The sequence below is a fragment of the Henckelia pumila genome, chromosome 4 (assembly GCF_033568475.1).
Source record: "Henckelia pumila isolate YLH828 chromosome 4, ASM3356847v2, whole genome shotgun sequence".
In the NCBI taxonomy this organism is placed as follows: Eukaryota; Viridiplantae; Streptophyta; class Magnoliopsida; order Lamiales; family Gesneriaceae; genus Henckelia; species Henckelia pumila.
In genome coordinates this window covers 159520376-159538224 of record NC_133123.1, presented here as the reverse complement: position 1 = coordinate 159538224, position 17849 = coordinate 159520376, and the positions used below count along the sequence as shown (strand labels likewise).

The window sequence follows — 17849 nt, the reverse complement described above, 5'->3', positions numbered from 1 at the left end:
CATGATATAATTGATGGGAAGAGATCATCACAAGACTTTAAAATCATAACAATAAAAGCTCATAAACATACAAGGAGCAATATTATACATTCAAGATCAAACTACATTATAATGTCTCAAGGATTTACATATCATTTCAAATCCTATATTCATCACAAGACCACAACTTATTCATCAAGAAGTCTTGGAACAAGTAGCTCTAACATGCTCATGACTCAACAATATCATGACAGCTCACACAACCATCTAGACTCGGATCATCACGCTATCTTCTTATCTCTTGTTCTTCACGTTTGCTTTTGCCCGGTTCCACTCCCTCCTATTGCAATGACACATACAACAAAACAATAGCCGGATAACTCCGGTGAGAAATAGATTTCCCAGTAAAAGCAACTAAACATGCATACAAACATATATCAAGATCATGATATAAAGAACATAACTTCAATGCATGTTTTAAAACAAGGTTCATCTCTTCATTCGTCGGTTGGGATCCTGAGAAGTAGATATCATAACTAATCCACCGACTCTCCCGATCGAGGTGGGGCTACTTATCTCACTTCTCTAGACTTTGAAGCCATTATATATGTAAATCAGACGCTAGGCTAAACAACCACCCAGGCCATACATATACAATCCCTCAAATCGTCTATTCGAACGTTTTCGTTCATTTCGAAATCAAAGAACAAGTCTTACAAGATGAATGCAATATATATCATTCAAATCACATTCATTAACATCAAGACTTATTCAACAACTCAAAGGAAAGCACATAAGAGCAATTAAGCAAACAAGTATGTGATTTATGAGAACTCGATACAAACCATCTCGAGTTGTAATCCCAATCAAATAGTAGTCCACTTTTACCTTTCAAATGTGATGTTTAGGATGTCTTTTAGCTTGTCCAAATCTGTACAAGTTAACCACCAAACCTATCTCAAAATCTGCTCAAGTTTCAACCCAAACGTCAAAGCAAAACGCTACCAACCTTGTGCTTTCTTCTTTCGGTTTCAAAGTCAAGATTATGGAGTTGAAATGCCCTGTTTATGCACTGAAATCACAGCATAACAAGCAAGGAATCATCAGCTAAAAATTCAGCAACTTCATAGTCCAAGAACAATAGCAAATCACTTCAAATCATAAGTTCGACGGCATATCGGTATAACTCGGCGATTCCGAACACATCTATAACCAATCTAACATTCATATCAGCTGTATATCAACTCAAACCCAACATATCAGCAGGTATAAAAGTCGAATCATAGCTGGAATGAAACGACCCTAACTCTATAATTAATAAATAAATATGCGGAAATTTTTTTTTTTTTTATACTTATTAAATAAAATATGTACATATATGCCCATACATATACACACAAAATAAAAAGATTTAAAATAAATAAATAAATAAATAACTTAAATAAATGACTAAAATAAATAACTTAAACAAAAATTGCATCCTTTAAATAAAATAAATATCTGAGTCAAACATTTAATTAAAAATACTGCATAAGTAAAATGATCAAGGTTTGCATGCACTGAAAATATTCAAATGAAATATTCAAAACCACAACCACTGAAAAATAATATAAAATGTGTAACGTGCTGACATAATCAAAAACATGCCATGTGACTCAGACATCTACCATGATCACGGGGTCACTGCATGTCCGCTCATATGTTCTCGCCGCCGGTAGGAGCTACATCCTCCTCTACGTACTCACCTGCACCATATAAGTGTAGTGAGCCTAGAGGCCCAACATGCTAACATAACAAAGGGTTTAAAATAATTTAAATCACTTTGATACTAATACATAACATATACATGAATGAGCATGCTTAAAAATATCATGACATAAACATAACTTAAATTAACTTAAATAACATAATACATAAATATTGTTGAGCAGTTAAATTTCTAACATCGCATGGTTGTATCCGTAGTGTAACCTTAAATCATACATTAAATACTGATCAGCGTGAAAACCAACGTATGTGGCGGTGACGAATCACCTCTTAAATTGGCAGTAAACTGCCCTTCAATAGTTCACATATGGGGATGAATCCCCCTTAAATTGTCACACTACTTCAACTTTCAACATAAAATATTTTATTATTGCTCAACCTTAAACGTTTAATTATGCATAAAATTATTTCATGAATGCATGTACTTAAATAAAATGTGTGTCCTTCATATATATTTAATTTAATTTCTTACTAACATATAAATATTAAAATAACTTCAATGCATAAAAATAATTAAATATATAATCAGGACACATGCAAATTTCTCATGGATTGTACTGGACTGCTGGCCCTAAACTCTCAAGCCCATTTACTTAAATCTGGCCCATTAACACAGAGACTGACCCATTAACATACTTAAGCCCAATAAAATTATTCTAAGCCCAATTAAATAATTCAAGCCCATTAACAACCCATTCTGGCCCAATGGGCCCACAAGCCCAAAGACTGGCCCAATAAATTTTATGGCTCAAAAGCCCATAAAATTAATGGACTAACTTAATTAAAATTTTAAAAGCCCAAATAAAATTATTTGGGAGTCCAAATAATTTTATTTCTAATTAATTGGCCCAAAAACCAATTAATTCATAAAATACTTTAAAAATAAAAAGACTCGAGCCCGGCCCACCAAACCCGGACCCGGACCAACTTAACCCGACCCCCTAACCTACTGACCCGACCCAAGCCCCTCAGACCCGGCCCAGACCACCCCAGCCCCAAACCCGTACCCCCCCCCCCTTGCCCTGCTCGCTTCTGCTGCGGGCAGCAGCAAGAAAGCCCAGCGACCATCCCGCTCCGGCCACCCACCGGCCGGAGGGCCACCCCTAGGACCTAGCCCACATCCAGACCTTTCCATCAAGCCAAGAATCAGCCCAATCCATCGACTATGGAGTGAGAACGAAGCTCTGCAACCCAGCCCATCTGCAGCTAGCACACAGACGCGAGCAGCTGCGGAACTTCCCTTCGTTCTCGATGCTCCGACCACTAAAGACCATGAAACCTCTTCCAAAAACTTAGAAAACATCAAGGGGGTTCTAACCCAACCAACCTTACCCTAAGCCGTGGTCTGAGGAAGGAGAACAAAGCTCCCTTCCCCGAAACCCTAACCTACGAACCCATGGCCCCAGAACTGATGCAGTTCGGTTTCCAGCCCTGCTCCAGCCTTGACCATGGTCATGGCTCGACTCCTAGGACCCCCACACACTCCTTGGCTCTTGAACCAGCAGACCGATCCAATCCCATGACATAAAACGTGTGATTATGCATGAAACAAGGCAAAAATCATGAGTTTACCATGTTCTAACCAAGAACTAAACAAAACCAACGTGAGTTACATCAAAAATATCTGACATCAGTGCATTAAATAGCTTATATGGTGTTGAGAAAGAATTACACATGCCTTGCACCGAAGAAATCGATAGATCGACGGACGTAGGATGTTTTCGGGACGACGGGACGACGAACAACTCGAAGTTTCGAACAAACTCGGCTATGGAGCCTTGGAGGCTGCTGGAAACGATGAAGAGGGTGATGGAGGAGAGTGGATAGTAGGGAGGGAGGCGGCTGATGGGAAATTAACGTGGGGTTTGGGTAGATTAGGTTTGGTTTTTGTTTTAATTAAAATATAGGTTAATTAAATATAGAAAAAAAGTTTTAAATATAAAAATATACAACTTCATCTTTCAAATTAAAGTTAAAATCTGATAACTCAATTTAAAAATATAAAAATCCCGAAATTACAAATTAAGGGAATTTTAAAAATAATTAAAAGTCATTAAAATGGCTAAATTTGAATAAAAATGGACTCCTAAAATTATATAAAATTAAATACTAAGAATTTTGAGGAAATAAAACTCAAAATAATATTTTTGGGCTCTAAAAAGACTCATAAAATAATTTGAATAGAAAGTTGTCATCTCGTCCGTCCACGGTCCCGTCTACGCGATCAAAAACAATTAAATACTATAAATCATAAAAATCACTAATTATGGGTTAAATGCTTAAAAATAAATTAAATCATGCACAAATAATTCACATAATTATTTAACCCATAAATCTAAAATTTAAATAATTAAATATCCTAATTATGCATGCGGATTTACGTATTTAAAATATCGGGTGTTACATGAAAAATCATAAGAACATGATACAACAATCAATCCTCAACCCAACTTCAATATTACAAAAGATAGAAGCTCATCCACACCATTCCATACACAAATATGATATCTGTCAATTTCGAATTCCCCAAAGCATGATGAACTAAGAGAAAACTTACATCAAATCAAAGGTCTCGTTGCAAGGATTCCAGAACATCTTTCGGAATCGAAAACGGATACCCGTAACTCAAGATATGTGAATTGGAAGATGAAGATTGAACTTGGAAATTCTTTTGCTCTCACTCGGTTCCTTCCTTTACCTTTTTGATATACATCTGATGGAATACACATGAATAAGTTTAAAAATCACAAGTGTCCAAGCTATTTGCACTTTAGCCCCTCAACTATTCAAAAATTGCAATTTGGTCCTCAGCTTCTCATTTCATTCAATTTCAATCCTAAATAATTTAAGAATATTAGAATTTAAATCAAAACTCCAAATATTCCCAAATTAAATATTCTCGAATTAAAATTAAATAATTTCGGGCGTTACAGAATATCTCTAACATATTTATAAGGTCCAGAGTATTGGTCTCTGTTATATTTAAATTCTTCATCATCTCTTTCACCACTACCTTCTACATTCGTTCGTAGATTTAATCGTGATCTAGAATCATCTTCAGATTCTGATTCTGAAATATCCATATCTCTGTATTGTTCTGAGTCCTGATGTGAATGATATAATTCTTCTGTATTTACTCCTATTTGTTCAAAATCAGATGAGTCGATTTCACTAAACATCTCTATACTTATGTTTGCCATAACTAAGGGGATTTCTATACCATGATTCAATTTTGAATGGTGGTTCTTCCTCCATTTTTCTTTTTCCTTTATCTATTGGAAGAACTTCCTTAAGATAGTTTAATATTTCATTACTATGTCTTTCTTGTTCAATTATTAATCTAGTCGTTGCTAAATCAATATATTCTTTGAAATTTTTCTCTAATTCTTGTATTGATAGATTGATCTTATTAATATTATTTTCTAAATCTACTAGATCTTTTTCTAATTTTTTAAGGACGTCATTGCGATGAGGTTGACTCATTAACAATAGCTTGTTTAATTTTAAGAATATTTTGATTCATGGTTCCAATCTTATCAAGAATATCTTCATCATTTTTAGCAAATGATAATGATCTTCTTGGTACAGACTGTTTTGTGATTTGGAGGTCATCTGAACTCCATCTTTTATAGGGATTTATTTCTTCAATAAATGCTTTTCGAGGGTGTTCAATTCTTGTAATATTTTCAAATATTCTTTCAACAGAAATAGTTGGTTTTGTTGAAATTATTCCTGTTTGAGAATTATTACTTATTGCTAAACCGACAACATAGTTTATATTGATCGGATGGTTTCCTGTTAACATAAGATTATTTCTATAAAAGTAATAATCTAATGTTAAAACGTCATTTATGTTTTTATCAAAAAGAGATATATTGTATTGTGGATAAATACAAAATTTCATCTTTTTGTAACATAAATTTCCTTCAATTTTTCCAAGGATAGAATCCTCGAAATTACGTATTCTTTTGTCATGAACTGTTATTTCAATTGGTGTATCTATTCCTTCTCGGTAGTGAGCTGATATTATTATTTCAATTCCTCCGATATGAACATATTTCAGTTCAGATCGTTCTTTTTCACTGGCTTTTGCCATGATGGTATTAATATATTGAGTTGTTAATAACTTCAGAGTATTAGACCTTGATTCGTTATTTATTTTACAAGATCGTTCTTTTGTACGAATCGAATAATAAATTAAATTTTTTCTGGGATTAATAAAATTTGAAATCTTACTTAGTATTCCTGGTTGGTCTATTAGATTTGTTTTTGAATTAGAAAACTCTGTTTTCTGTATTTCAGCAAACTTACTTTGATTTAGTACTCTTGGTTTTCTTTAGATTCTTCAAATTCATCGACCAGGTTGTTTTGATTTGGAATTATTACTTCTGTCATTTTAACAGGTGATAGAACTTCTTAATTTTCTTAAGGCTATTAAAAGTCTTTTTGTTGAATCTATCTGTTCTAATAAATTCTTAAAATCTTTGAAACTATCAATTGAAGATTGACAATTTTTAAGATGTTTCAAATTGTTTTCACAATTTTCTATATCAAAATTTATATTTTGAGAATATAAATTAAAGATATTCATTTTTGTATTTTCATACATTTTCCATTTAGTAAAAATTGTTACTTTTATTATTTTGTTTTTGTTGATCGGATTTCGATAACAAAGTTTGTTCTTATTCATAACATATTGTTATGTCTTCAATTTCATCGTTTTCAGAAATTTGAATTATCATTTTCCAGTTGCTTGAAAAATGTTCTTTTTTATTATTTTTGAAATAAAAGGTTTGGAGATCTTTTATTTTATTCCATAATTGATCTATTTGACGTAAATCTTTTAGTAAGATTATTTTATCAAATAAATTTTTAATTTCAATATCTAAAGTTAATCCAGACATTAATAATCTGCTTAATTTAAGCTCTGATACCAGGTTGCGGAATTCTTCAAATTCTTATGAATTTTCTTATTCATGGATTTACAGATCTGATTTATGGATTTACAGATCTGATTCATTTATAACAGATAAATGTTTTCATATTAGTTTGGTTCCATTCATGGATTATTAATACAAATTTTAGTTGATAAATTGATTCAAATATGGTTAAATCAGAAGTATTTAAACGATATTCACGAAATGTATCATATTCATGATCATCTTCTATTTCGAACCAGTTTTTTATTATTAATCTTCCATTTCTTATAAAGGATGATGACATGATTAATGTATTTTGACTATTTCTTTGAATTAAGGGCTGCAGGAGGTTTAGGAAGGTTACCTTGTTTGAATGAATCTTGGTTTTGAGCAGAGGACAAATCCTTGCTTTTCCTTAACGATCACTTGATCAACTGGTACTTGCTCTATGGATCTCCAGGTTTACTCTTAACCATGAATATTCAATGATTGGTTTTCAAATTTATCCTCCTTACGCCCTGCTTGTTTAGTTATTAGCCATAAGACTTATTTTGTTTCTGATTTTATGTTTCTTAGTTTCTGATAGTTTTCATACGTCTTGTATGAACCAGATTGTAAGAAACTTTTAGAAGAGAGAGATACTCAAACTTCACTTTTTTTTTATTATGTATGCGTTTCTCCACGATGTATCAGGTTGCGGAATAATTCTTCATTATTTTTAGTAGCTGTTTTAGTAAGTTCTTCTAAATTTCTTTCTCCAGTATAAGTTTTTAAACATGCTCCCCAGTATTCATCTGAAGCGTCTGTTTCAATTATTATTATATCTTTATTTGAAGAAAAATATAATTCAGGAAGATTACTAATTATTTTCTTTTTAATTGTGTCTATGTAATTAGTATCTTCTTTCGACCATTTCCACTTATAGTCCTGTTTAAGTTTTACCTGAAAAGGTTTTCTGATTTCTGCAAGTTTCTTAATGTAATTTCCAGAATAAGTTAATAATCCTAAAAATCTTCTTAATTGATCTTTATCCTTGATTTCACTAGGAAAATCATGAATTTTCTTAAGTATATGCGGTTGTAAACAATGTTTTTCATCTTCTATTTGTAATCCTAAATAATTTATTTTTGTTTTGAATAATTGTTCTTTCTTTTCAGAAAGTATAATTCCATATTTATGATAAATATCTAAAACTGTCATGAGATCTTTATAATGTTGATCTAGTGTTTTTGAATAAATTAATATGGCATCTATATAAACACAACTAAAATCTATATATGATTTAAAAGATTCATCCATATATCTTTGAAAGATATCTGGTGCTTGTTTAAGTCCGAAAGGTAATACAGTCCATTGATACTGTCCTTTTGGACAACTGAATGTTGTAAGTAATTGTGTTTGTGGTTCTAGTTGAATTTGCCAGAATCCTGATTTACAATCTAAACTGGAAAAATATTTCATTTTTCCTATATAAGATAGTAAATCATTCTTATTTGGGATATAATATCCATCCATAATTGTTGATTTATTCATCTTTCGATAATCAATTACCATTCTTTTCTTATCAGTATCTTTCTTACTGACATAAAAGGCTGGTGAAGAGTGTGGACTTTTACTAGGGATGATTATCTTAAGTTTTAATAATTCTTGAACTTCTTTTTCAAATATTTTTACATCATCCATGTTACATCTTCTTGGTGCTTCACGGATTGTGATATTAGGGTCTTTGAGTTTTATTGAAGCAATGAATTGTTTTCTTTTCTTAATTTTTTTCTGAGGATTTTCAGAACATATATCATGAAATTTCCTCATGATTTCTTTTTCGGGATTAATCGTTAAAATATTTTCTATTTTTAGTTCTATTGGATTTGTATTTCGTTTATGAAAATTCTTTGTAAATCCTTCATTTCCTACGCGAAATGCTGTTCGTATTTTGGGAATGTAAATCATTGATGATCCTTTGTTTAAAGTTATGTGATCTTCAAATTGTGTAAAGGGAAGATATTTTCTTAAAAAGTTATTTCCTATTATAATGTCCATTCCTGATTCTATTTGATATATAATGGGTATTACAAATTTTGTTTATTCTATTTCTATTTTTAATTTTTCCGCTACTGTATTAAGAATGATTATTGATCCATCTCCTATTCGAACTTTTAATCCTTTATCATATTTCTTCCAATAATGATTTGGAAGTACATACTTGCTCCTGTATCAACATAAGCATGTATATGATATGGTTTATGTTCTTTGATTTTAATTTGAATTTTTATATATATACTATTTGGATTAGTTTTGTTTTTATTATCCATTCTCTCATTTTTTTTTTAAAGAGATAAGAGTAAAATTGGTATTTAGAAACAAAAGTTTCTCTCTCCAGGGAGTTGAAAGTAAGTTTTATTTATGTAGGGATTTATAAATAAGTTATAAAGTGTTTTAGGGAGTGATTGACAATTAACCCTTATTTTAAACCAAAAGAGCAGATATCGACATATCAGAGGCATACATCAATTACAGTCTAGGGTGAGCAGAAATTATCAATTTCAATCGAAATAACCTTCCGAGTTTAATTAATATGAAAAATAGTTCAGTTTATTCAGAAGTTTGGTATTAGATTTTTAAAATATTGGTTAGGTCCATTCGTTTTTGGATTTTAATATAGTACTTTTGTTACCGAACAAACCTAAAATTTATATAAAAAATTAATATTTTTAAATTTTAATAAAATTTTATTGGACAATTGAACTAAACTTAAAAACATAGTTTTTTAAGAAATAAAATTTAAATTTATATAATTCAATTTTTAACTATTTTTTTAAAAAAAATTTAATACTGATCAAAATAATAGATTTTCTTTTTTTATTTTCATGGTAAAGTTCGATGAATTTGTTTTATCGGAATTTTTTTCGTTTAATTAGATTTTTTAAAGTTCAGTTCGATTTTAATTAAATTTTAATCCATATTATTGTCTAATACGACCTTAAGTATTTTTGAATCCTGGCTCACCCTAAAATTATCTGATCCCATGAAACAAAATTTATATGTAACTATCATATATATTTGTTTTTATCAAAAAGATGAATGATGTAAATTTAAGTGGCATTTTGTTTCATGTACTTCCATGTCCGATTACTTTAATTTTAATGCGTTTTCAAAAACGAGCGGTAGCCTAGGACATTTTAGTTACTACGTCAAGTCTATAACATCAATTTATGGGTTAATTGCCAATCACTCCCTAAAACACTTTATAACTAATTTTAAAAATCCCTACATAAATAAAACTTACTTTCAACTCCCTGGAGAGAGAAACTTTTGTTTCTAAATATCAATTTTACCCTTATCTCTTTAAAAAAAAATAAAAAATGAGAGAACGGATAATAAAAACAAAACTAATCCAAATAGTATATATATAAAAATTCAAATTAAAATCAAAGAACATAAACCATATCATATAAATGCTTATGTTGATACAGGAGCAAGTATGTGTTTAGGCAGCAAGCATATACTTCCAAATCATTATTGGAAAAAATATGATAAAGGATTAAAAGTTCGAATAGGAGATGGATCAATAATCATGCTTAATACAGTAGCGGAAAAATTAAAAATAGAAATAGAAGAAACAAAATTTGTAATACCCATTATATATCAAATAGAATCAGGAATGGACATTATAATAGGAAATAACTTTTTAAGAGAATATCTTCCCTTTACACAATTTGAAGATCACATAACTTTAAACAAAGGATCATCAATGATTTACATTCCCAAAATACGAACAGCATTTCGCGTAGGAAATGAAGGATTTACAAAGAATTTTCATAAACGAAATACAAATCCAATAGAACTAAAAATAGAAAATATTTTAACGATTAATCCTGAAAAAGAAATCATGAGAAAATTTCATGATATATGTTCTGAAAATCCTCAGGACAAAATTAAGAAAAGAAAACAATTCATTGCTTCAATAAAACTCAAAGACCCTAATATCACAATCCGTGAAGCACCAAGAAGATGTAACATGGATGATGTAAAAATATTTGAAAAAGAAGTTCAAGAATTATTAAAACTTAAGATAATCATCCCTAGTAAAAGTCCACACTCTTCACCAGCCTTTTATGTCAGTAAGAAAGATACTGATAAGAAAAGAATGGTAATTGATTATCGAAAGATGAATAAAGCAACAATTATGGATGAATATTATATCCCAAATAAGAATGATTTACTATCTTATATAGGAGAAATGAAATATTTTTCCAGTTTAGATTGTAAATCAGGATTCTGGCAAATTCAACTAGAACCACAAACACAATTACTTACAGCATTCAGTTGTCCAAAAGGACAGTATCAATGGACTGTATTACCTTTCGGACTTAAACAAGCACCAGGTATCTTTCAAAGATATATGGATGAATCTTTTAAATCATATATAGATTTTTGTTGTGTTTATATAGATGACATATTAATTTATTCAAAAACACTAGATCAACATTATAAAGATCTCATGACAGTTTTAGATATTTGTCATAAAGATGGAATTATACTTTCTGAAAAGAAAGCACAATTATACAAAACAAAAATAAATTATTTAGGATTACAAATAGAAGATGGAAAACATTGTTTACAACCGCATATACTTAAGAAAATTCATGATTTTCCTAGTGAAATCAAGGATAAAGATCAATTAAGAAGATTTTTAAGATTATTAACTTATTCTGGAAATTACATTAAGAAACTTGCAGAAATCAGAAAACCTCTTCAGGTAAAACTTAAACAGGACTATAAGTGAAAATGGTCGAAAGAAGATACTAATTACATAGACACAATTATAAAGAAAATAATTAGTAATCTTCCTTAATTATATTTTCCTTCAAATAAAGTTATAATAATAATTGAAACAGACGCTTCAGATGAATACTGGGGAGCATGTTTAAAAGCTTATACTGGAGAAAGAAATTTAGAAGAACTTACTAAAACAGCTACTAGAAATAATGAAGAATTATGCAACTATACATCAGGAACTTTTCAAGGTGCACAATTAAATTATCATTCGAATGAAAAAGAATTATTAGCTTTAATATTCACAATTAGAACTTATGAAATTTATCTTATTTCTAAACCGTTTTTAGTAAGAGCAGATAATATGAATTTAACATATTTCAAGACAAGGAAAATATCAAGAAATGCAGCAAGGCTAATTAGATGGCAATTGGAATTGAACCATTATCAGTTCGAGATCCAACATGTCAAAGAAACGGATAATTCATTACCCGACGCATTAACCAGAGAACTTCATCCAAACTATACTATCCGTAGTAACGGAATAACAAAGGAGATCCTAAGTGATCCAGAAAATGACTGTGAGTCATCCGAACATGCCTCAAAAAGCATGGGGAATATAAATTGATGAAATGAGATTTATATTCAGAAACATGAATTATTTTATGACTTTCAGTCATCCGAACATGCCTCAAAAAGCATGGGGAATATAAATTAATGAAATGAGATTTATATTCAGAAACATAAATTACTCTTTGAGTAAAATAATCAATTTAAGATTGATTCAATTCTTGCAAAAGAATTTATAAATGCAATGATACGCATAATAAAACTATCCGAATTACTCACGAAAAGAGTTATTTTACTAACCATTATATATATAAATATGTTTTCTTGTGCAGAGTATAATCAAGATGGAGCAACTAAGTCAATTAAAAGAACAATTGATTGAATTGCAGGAAGAAATTCAAATTCTTCAACTAAAAGAAAGAAATTTGAGTAGAAAAATTCAAAGGACAGAAGAAAAGATGATAACTTCATCATCATCATCCTCACCAAGAACACGAATCAAAATGGCAACTCCATTTGACAAAATAATGGAGATAAAAGAGAAACAGTCAGTGGTCACAGCCAACACTGACAAAGAAAAAGAAAAGAAAAAAGAACCGGTGGACACAGCCAGCACCGAGAAAAATAAAAAAGAAGAAAGGACGTTTAAAAGTGCCCTTGAAAAGAAAGAAAGAAAGATGGTCAATCTGCGACCACAAAAACCAATTTTTGAAAAAACAAATTTTTCAGAAAAACTCAAGACTGAATTCTTTGAAACACTAAACTATTTGAGAATAGCCAAACCATCTGCAGAATCTTGGCTACAAACTTGTGACACACAGAGCATATCAAGAGCAAGAACACTGCAAGGTGCTCCAGCGCATGAAGTCGCAAGATTCTTTTCAAATGGATTATTAAGTGGATTGGAAGTCAGTCTCAACAATAAAAAAATAGAACTATTTCCATATCAGTTGAGAAATAGTATCATCAAGTTCAAGAAAGCAGTCTTTAAGGACGATCCAGTATTAACATTGAGTATTCACTCAACCCTTCCAGATTGGGATGATAACAAATTCTATCAACCAATGGTATATATTCAATGTCGAAAACAAAAAGACAAGTTCTTATTCGAAGGATCAAATGAAGAGAAACCAGTAATGGATATCTCAACACTTCCTGAGATAAGAATAAAGACATTGATTGATATGATCTCAAAGACAGGAAAGATTGATGGAAACTCAAAGGTTAAAATAAATTTTGCAACCAGTAAAATTTTATTAACCACTGGACACAAGGAAACAATCCAAAAGAAAGAACAAGCCATGTTAGCTCAATTCGAAGCTCCAATCTATGAAGCAAGAGTTGACATGACCCGAGAAACCCAACAAATGTTATGTAAAAGACTAAGAACAATGATTTCCACTCACAAATGTGGACATTGTCAACCCATTCAGACAGAAAAAGCAGATGTCAAAGAGGACAAACCAGCTGTCAAAGAAGACAAACCAATAAAGAAATGGTCCGAATGCACCAGTGATTCAGAGAGTGACACAATGTAAAAACAAATGAAATCGTGGACCACACCACATGTTAAAGGCATCCATTCAGATGTAAAATGAGGTGTTTCCATTATGTAGTGTCGGGTGGTCCCCCTTTTTTCTTTTATTATGTATGCGTTTCTCCACGCCTATAAAAGGAGATGTTTTGTGCTGTAAAAGAGAAGTGAAGTTTGAGTATCTCTCTCTTCTAAAAGTTTCTTACAATCTGGTTCATACAAGACGTATGAAAACTATCAAAAACTAAGAAACATAAAATCAGAAACAAAATAAGCCTTATGGCTAATAACTAAACAAGCAGGGCGTAAGGAGGATAAGGTTGGAAACCAATCATTGAATATTCATGGTTAAGAGTAAACCTGAAGATCCATAAAGCAAGTACCAGTTGATCAAGTGATCGTTAAGGGAAAGCAAGGATTTGGCCTCTGCTCAAAACCAAGATTCATTCAAACAAGGTAACCTTCCTAAACCTCCTGCAGCCCTCAATTCAAAGAAATAGTCAAAATACATTAATCATATCATCATCCTTTATAAGAAATGGAAGATTAATAATAAAAAACTGGTTCGAAATAGAAGATGATCATGAATATGATACATTTCGTGAATATCGTTTAAATACTTCTGATTTAACCATATTTGAATCAATTTATCAACTAAAATTTGTATTAATAATCCATGAATGGAACCAAACTAATATGAAAACATTTATCTGTTATAAATGAATCAGATATGTAAATCCATAAATCAGATCTGTAAATCCATGAATAAGAAAATTCATAAGAATTTGAAGAATTTCGCAACCTAGTATCAGAGCTTAAATTAAGCAGATTATTAATGCCTGGATTAACTTTAGATATTGAGATTAAAAATTTATTTGATAAAATAATCTTACTAAAAGATTTACGTCAAATAGATAAATTATGGAATAAAATAAAAGATCTCCAAACCTTTTATTTCAAAAATCATAAAAAAGAACATTTTTCAAGCAACTGGAAAATGATAATTCAAATTTCTGAAAACGATGAAATTGAAGACAAAACAATATGCTATGAATAAGAACAAACTTTGTTATCGAAATCCGATCAACAAAAGCAAAATAATAAAAGTAACAATTTTTACTAAATGAAAAATGTATGAAAATACAAAAATGAATATCTTTAATTTATATTCTCAAAATATAAATTTTGATATAGAAAATTGTGAAAACAATTTGAAACATCTTAAAAATTGTCAATTTTCAATTGATAGTTTCGAAGATTTTCAGAATTTATAAGAACAGATAGATTCAACAAAAAGGCTTTTAATAGCCTTAAGAAAATTAAGAAGTTCTATCATCTGTTAAAATGACAGAAGTAACCATTCCAAATCAAAACAACCTGGTCGATGAATCTGAAGAATCTGAAGAAAACCAAGAGTATAATTTGAATATTATATTCAATCAAAGTAAGTTTGCTGAAATACAGAAAACAGGGTTTTCTAATTCAAAAACAAATCTAATAGACCAACCAGGAATACTAAGTAAGATTTCAAATTTTATTAATCCCAGAAAAAATTTAATTTATTATTCGATTTGTACAAAAGAACGATCTTGTAAAATAAATAACGAATCAAGGTCTAATACTCTGAAGTTATTAACAACTCAAGATATTAATACCATCATGGCAAAAGCCAGTGAAAAAGAACGATCTGAACTGAAATATGTTCATATCGGAGGAATTGAAATAATAATATCAGCTCACTACCGAGAAGGAATAGATACACTAATTGAAATAACAGTTCGTGACAAACGAATACGTAATTTCGAGGATTCTATCCTTGGAAAAATTGAAGAAAATTTATGTTACAAAAAGATGAAATTTTGTATTTATCCACAATACAATATATCTCTTTTTGATAAAAACATAAATGACGTTTTAACATTAGATTATTACTTTTATAGAAATAATCTTATGTTAACAGAAAACCATCCGATCAATATAAACTATGTTGTCGGTTTAGCAATGTAGTAGCCCGTGCCCTAATTGAGTAATTAAAGGATTAATGCTAATTAATTGAATTAGGTATCGGACGGATCGGAAGCTCCGAAGGCACGATCGGAAGCTCCGAACAGGATCGGAAGCTCCGATGAGCGATCGGAGGCACCGATGTTATTACGTCAGGCATGACGTGTGGTTGGATCGGAAGCTCCGATCAGGACCGGAAGCTCCGATCACCCCTATCCGGAGTCATCAAGTGATATTTTGACACGTGGCAGATCAGGATCTTCGGAAGCTCCGATTACAGGATCGGACGTTTCGATCGAGGTTCGGACGTTCCGATCAAGGATCGGAAGTTCCGATCGTTGTCTATAAATAGAAGGCCAAGACTTCACTTTCATTTGCCAATTCCGAGTTCTCCTTTCCTTTCTAGTACTTTTGGAGCTGTTCTAGTCTTCTTAGGCTTGGTCCGGAGGTCGGAGAGGCGTTCGGTAGTCGTAGCGGAGTTGTGCCCAAGTTCTGGAGGCATCGACATCAAAGGGCTAACGACGGACGAAGGTATAGCTTTTGCTCCCTATAAATATTTAGGAGTATGCAATAGCTTAGTTAAGGCTTTTAGAGCACTTTGATGATAGTAGTATCATTTGGCAGTGTAGAGCAGACTATAGGCGTGGACCTAGAGTTGGTAGAGCTTGCACTGTATTGAGGTACGAAAGTACTGTTCGAGATATCCTGACTGAGTATGCATGTATTATGTGACTGCATGATTTATATGCCATAATATTATGCTGCATTCATTTGCATCTTGCTGTATCTCCTTCGATGTCTGTTAGTAGGGTTGTACCCTATCCTGTTAGTGGATGGACTTCCATCGATTTGGGTCCGGCGTTTCCACGGTTATCTCGGTATGGGAGCCACCTCCTGAAGCGACGGCACAGCGTGCTACATACCAGGGCTCGGTCTGTCTCTGTTATCTGATCCTTGACCTCGAGTCTATAGGGAGTTCACTTTGCATGCATGTATACTCATACTCTCGCACTGAGCATTTTATGCTCACGTCTCGTACTCTGTATTTTCTGGACACCCTATTCCATGGGGCAGGTTTGCGATTGGACGAGGAGGGTGGATCCAGGAGGGGCTAGTCAGTGGTTGGCCAGCTGGAGCTTCGCTTAGGTTTTACTACTGATTGTTTGGGGTTTTTACAGCTATTCGATTTGGTTGTATATTATTGGATAATTACAGATTCCTTTACTTGGGATTGTATAATGTTTATGGTTTCCGCAGTTTTATTCTGATATCTGTTTCAATTAAGTTAATTGCATGCCTAAGTTCTGTTTAGTAGGTGATCCGGGTAAGGGTCACTACATTTATGGTATCAGAGCATGCAAAAGATTTCTTGGGATTTTAGTCTCATCTTGAGGTATTTTTGTATATGTCAAATCGTGACGACCAGAGTTCTCATGGCAGTATTGGTGGGCGTTGGGGTGATGCCGACCGGGAGCCTCGTCGAGAACGGCGTCATCGTCATCATGACGACGAGCGTTTCACTGTGCGTCGATTCTTAGCTATGGGTCCCAAGCCCTTAGTTGGAGGTGAGTCTCCGGAGGATGCGGAGAACTGGTTAGACCGCATGGAGACGACTTTTCAGACTTTCCAATGCACCGAGGAGCAGAAGGTGGAGACCCTTGGCTATCTTTTGGATGGGCGTGCGCGCAGGTGGTGGAGGTTTACTTCTGCACCTTTTGTTGCGGCGAGAGAAGTGTCCACCTGGGCCGAGTTCCGCACAGCTTTCCAAAAGCGGTATTTTCCTCCTGCACTCCGACAGTCGAAGGCAGGCGAGCTACTGAGTCTGCGACAGGGAACCATGTCTATCGATGAGTATCAGCAGAGGTTCTTTGATCTGCTATCCTATTGCCCCGAGATTGCTGATAGCTCAGAGATGAAGTATAATCTGTTCCTTCAGGGCCTTAACCCTGAGATCCATGACCGTGTGGCGGTTGGCGACGACATGTCCTACGAGGGTTTGGTGAGCCGTTGTCACCAGGCGGAGGATAGCATTCGGCGGAACAGGTCTTTCCCTCAATCGAGGCCTGCTAGTTCTTTGGGTCCCCGTGCCCAAACTTTCAAGAAGTCTGGATCTTCTTCTTCCTCTGGTTCTGGAGGTATTGTCCGTTATGGTAAGAAGGACAAGTGTGATCACTGTGGGAAGAACCATCCATCCGACAAGTGCCGTAGAGCTTCTGGAGCTTGTTTCCGTTGTGGAGAGACTGGTCATATCCGGAGGGATTGTCCACTGTCTGGGGGAGTCGGTTCTGGATCTGGTTCAG

The 17849-nt window shown here is 32.7% G+C and overlaps 1 protein-coding gene across 3 annotated transcripts in view; it reads right to left on the bottom strand.

Annotated features, from left to right (window-relative positions):
* Window positions 1–269: 269 nt before the first annotated feature.
* The window catches only part of LOC140864439 (putative late blight resistance protein homolog R1A-10), a 29274-nt gene continuing 11694 nt past the window's right edge, over window positions 270–17849 (bottom strand). The window contains exons 3-7 of one of the 3 annotated variants that reach the window (XM_073268623.1): window positions 4304–4459; window positions 1647–1724; window positions 989–1051; window positions 868–910; window positions 270–319 (exon numbers count right to left, since the gene is read on the bottom strand). The gene's annotated coding sequence lies outside the window, so the exon portion shown is untranslated. Of the gene's footprint in view, window positions 320–867; window positions 911–988; window positions 1052–1646; window positions 1725–4218; window positions 4460–17849 lie in introns of those variants that run through there. The other 2 variants (XM_073268624.1, XM_073268625.1) reach the window with 2 other exon arrangements.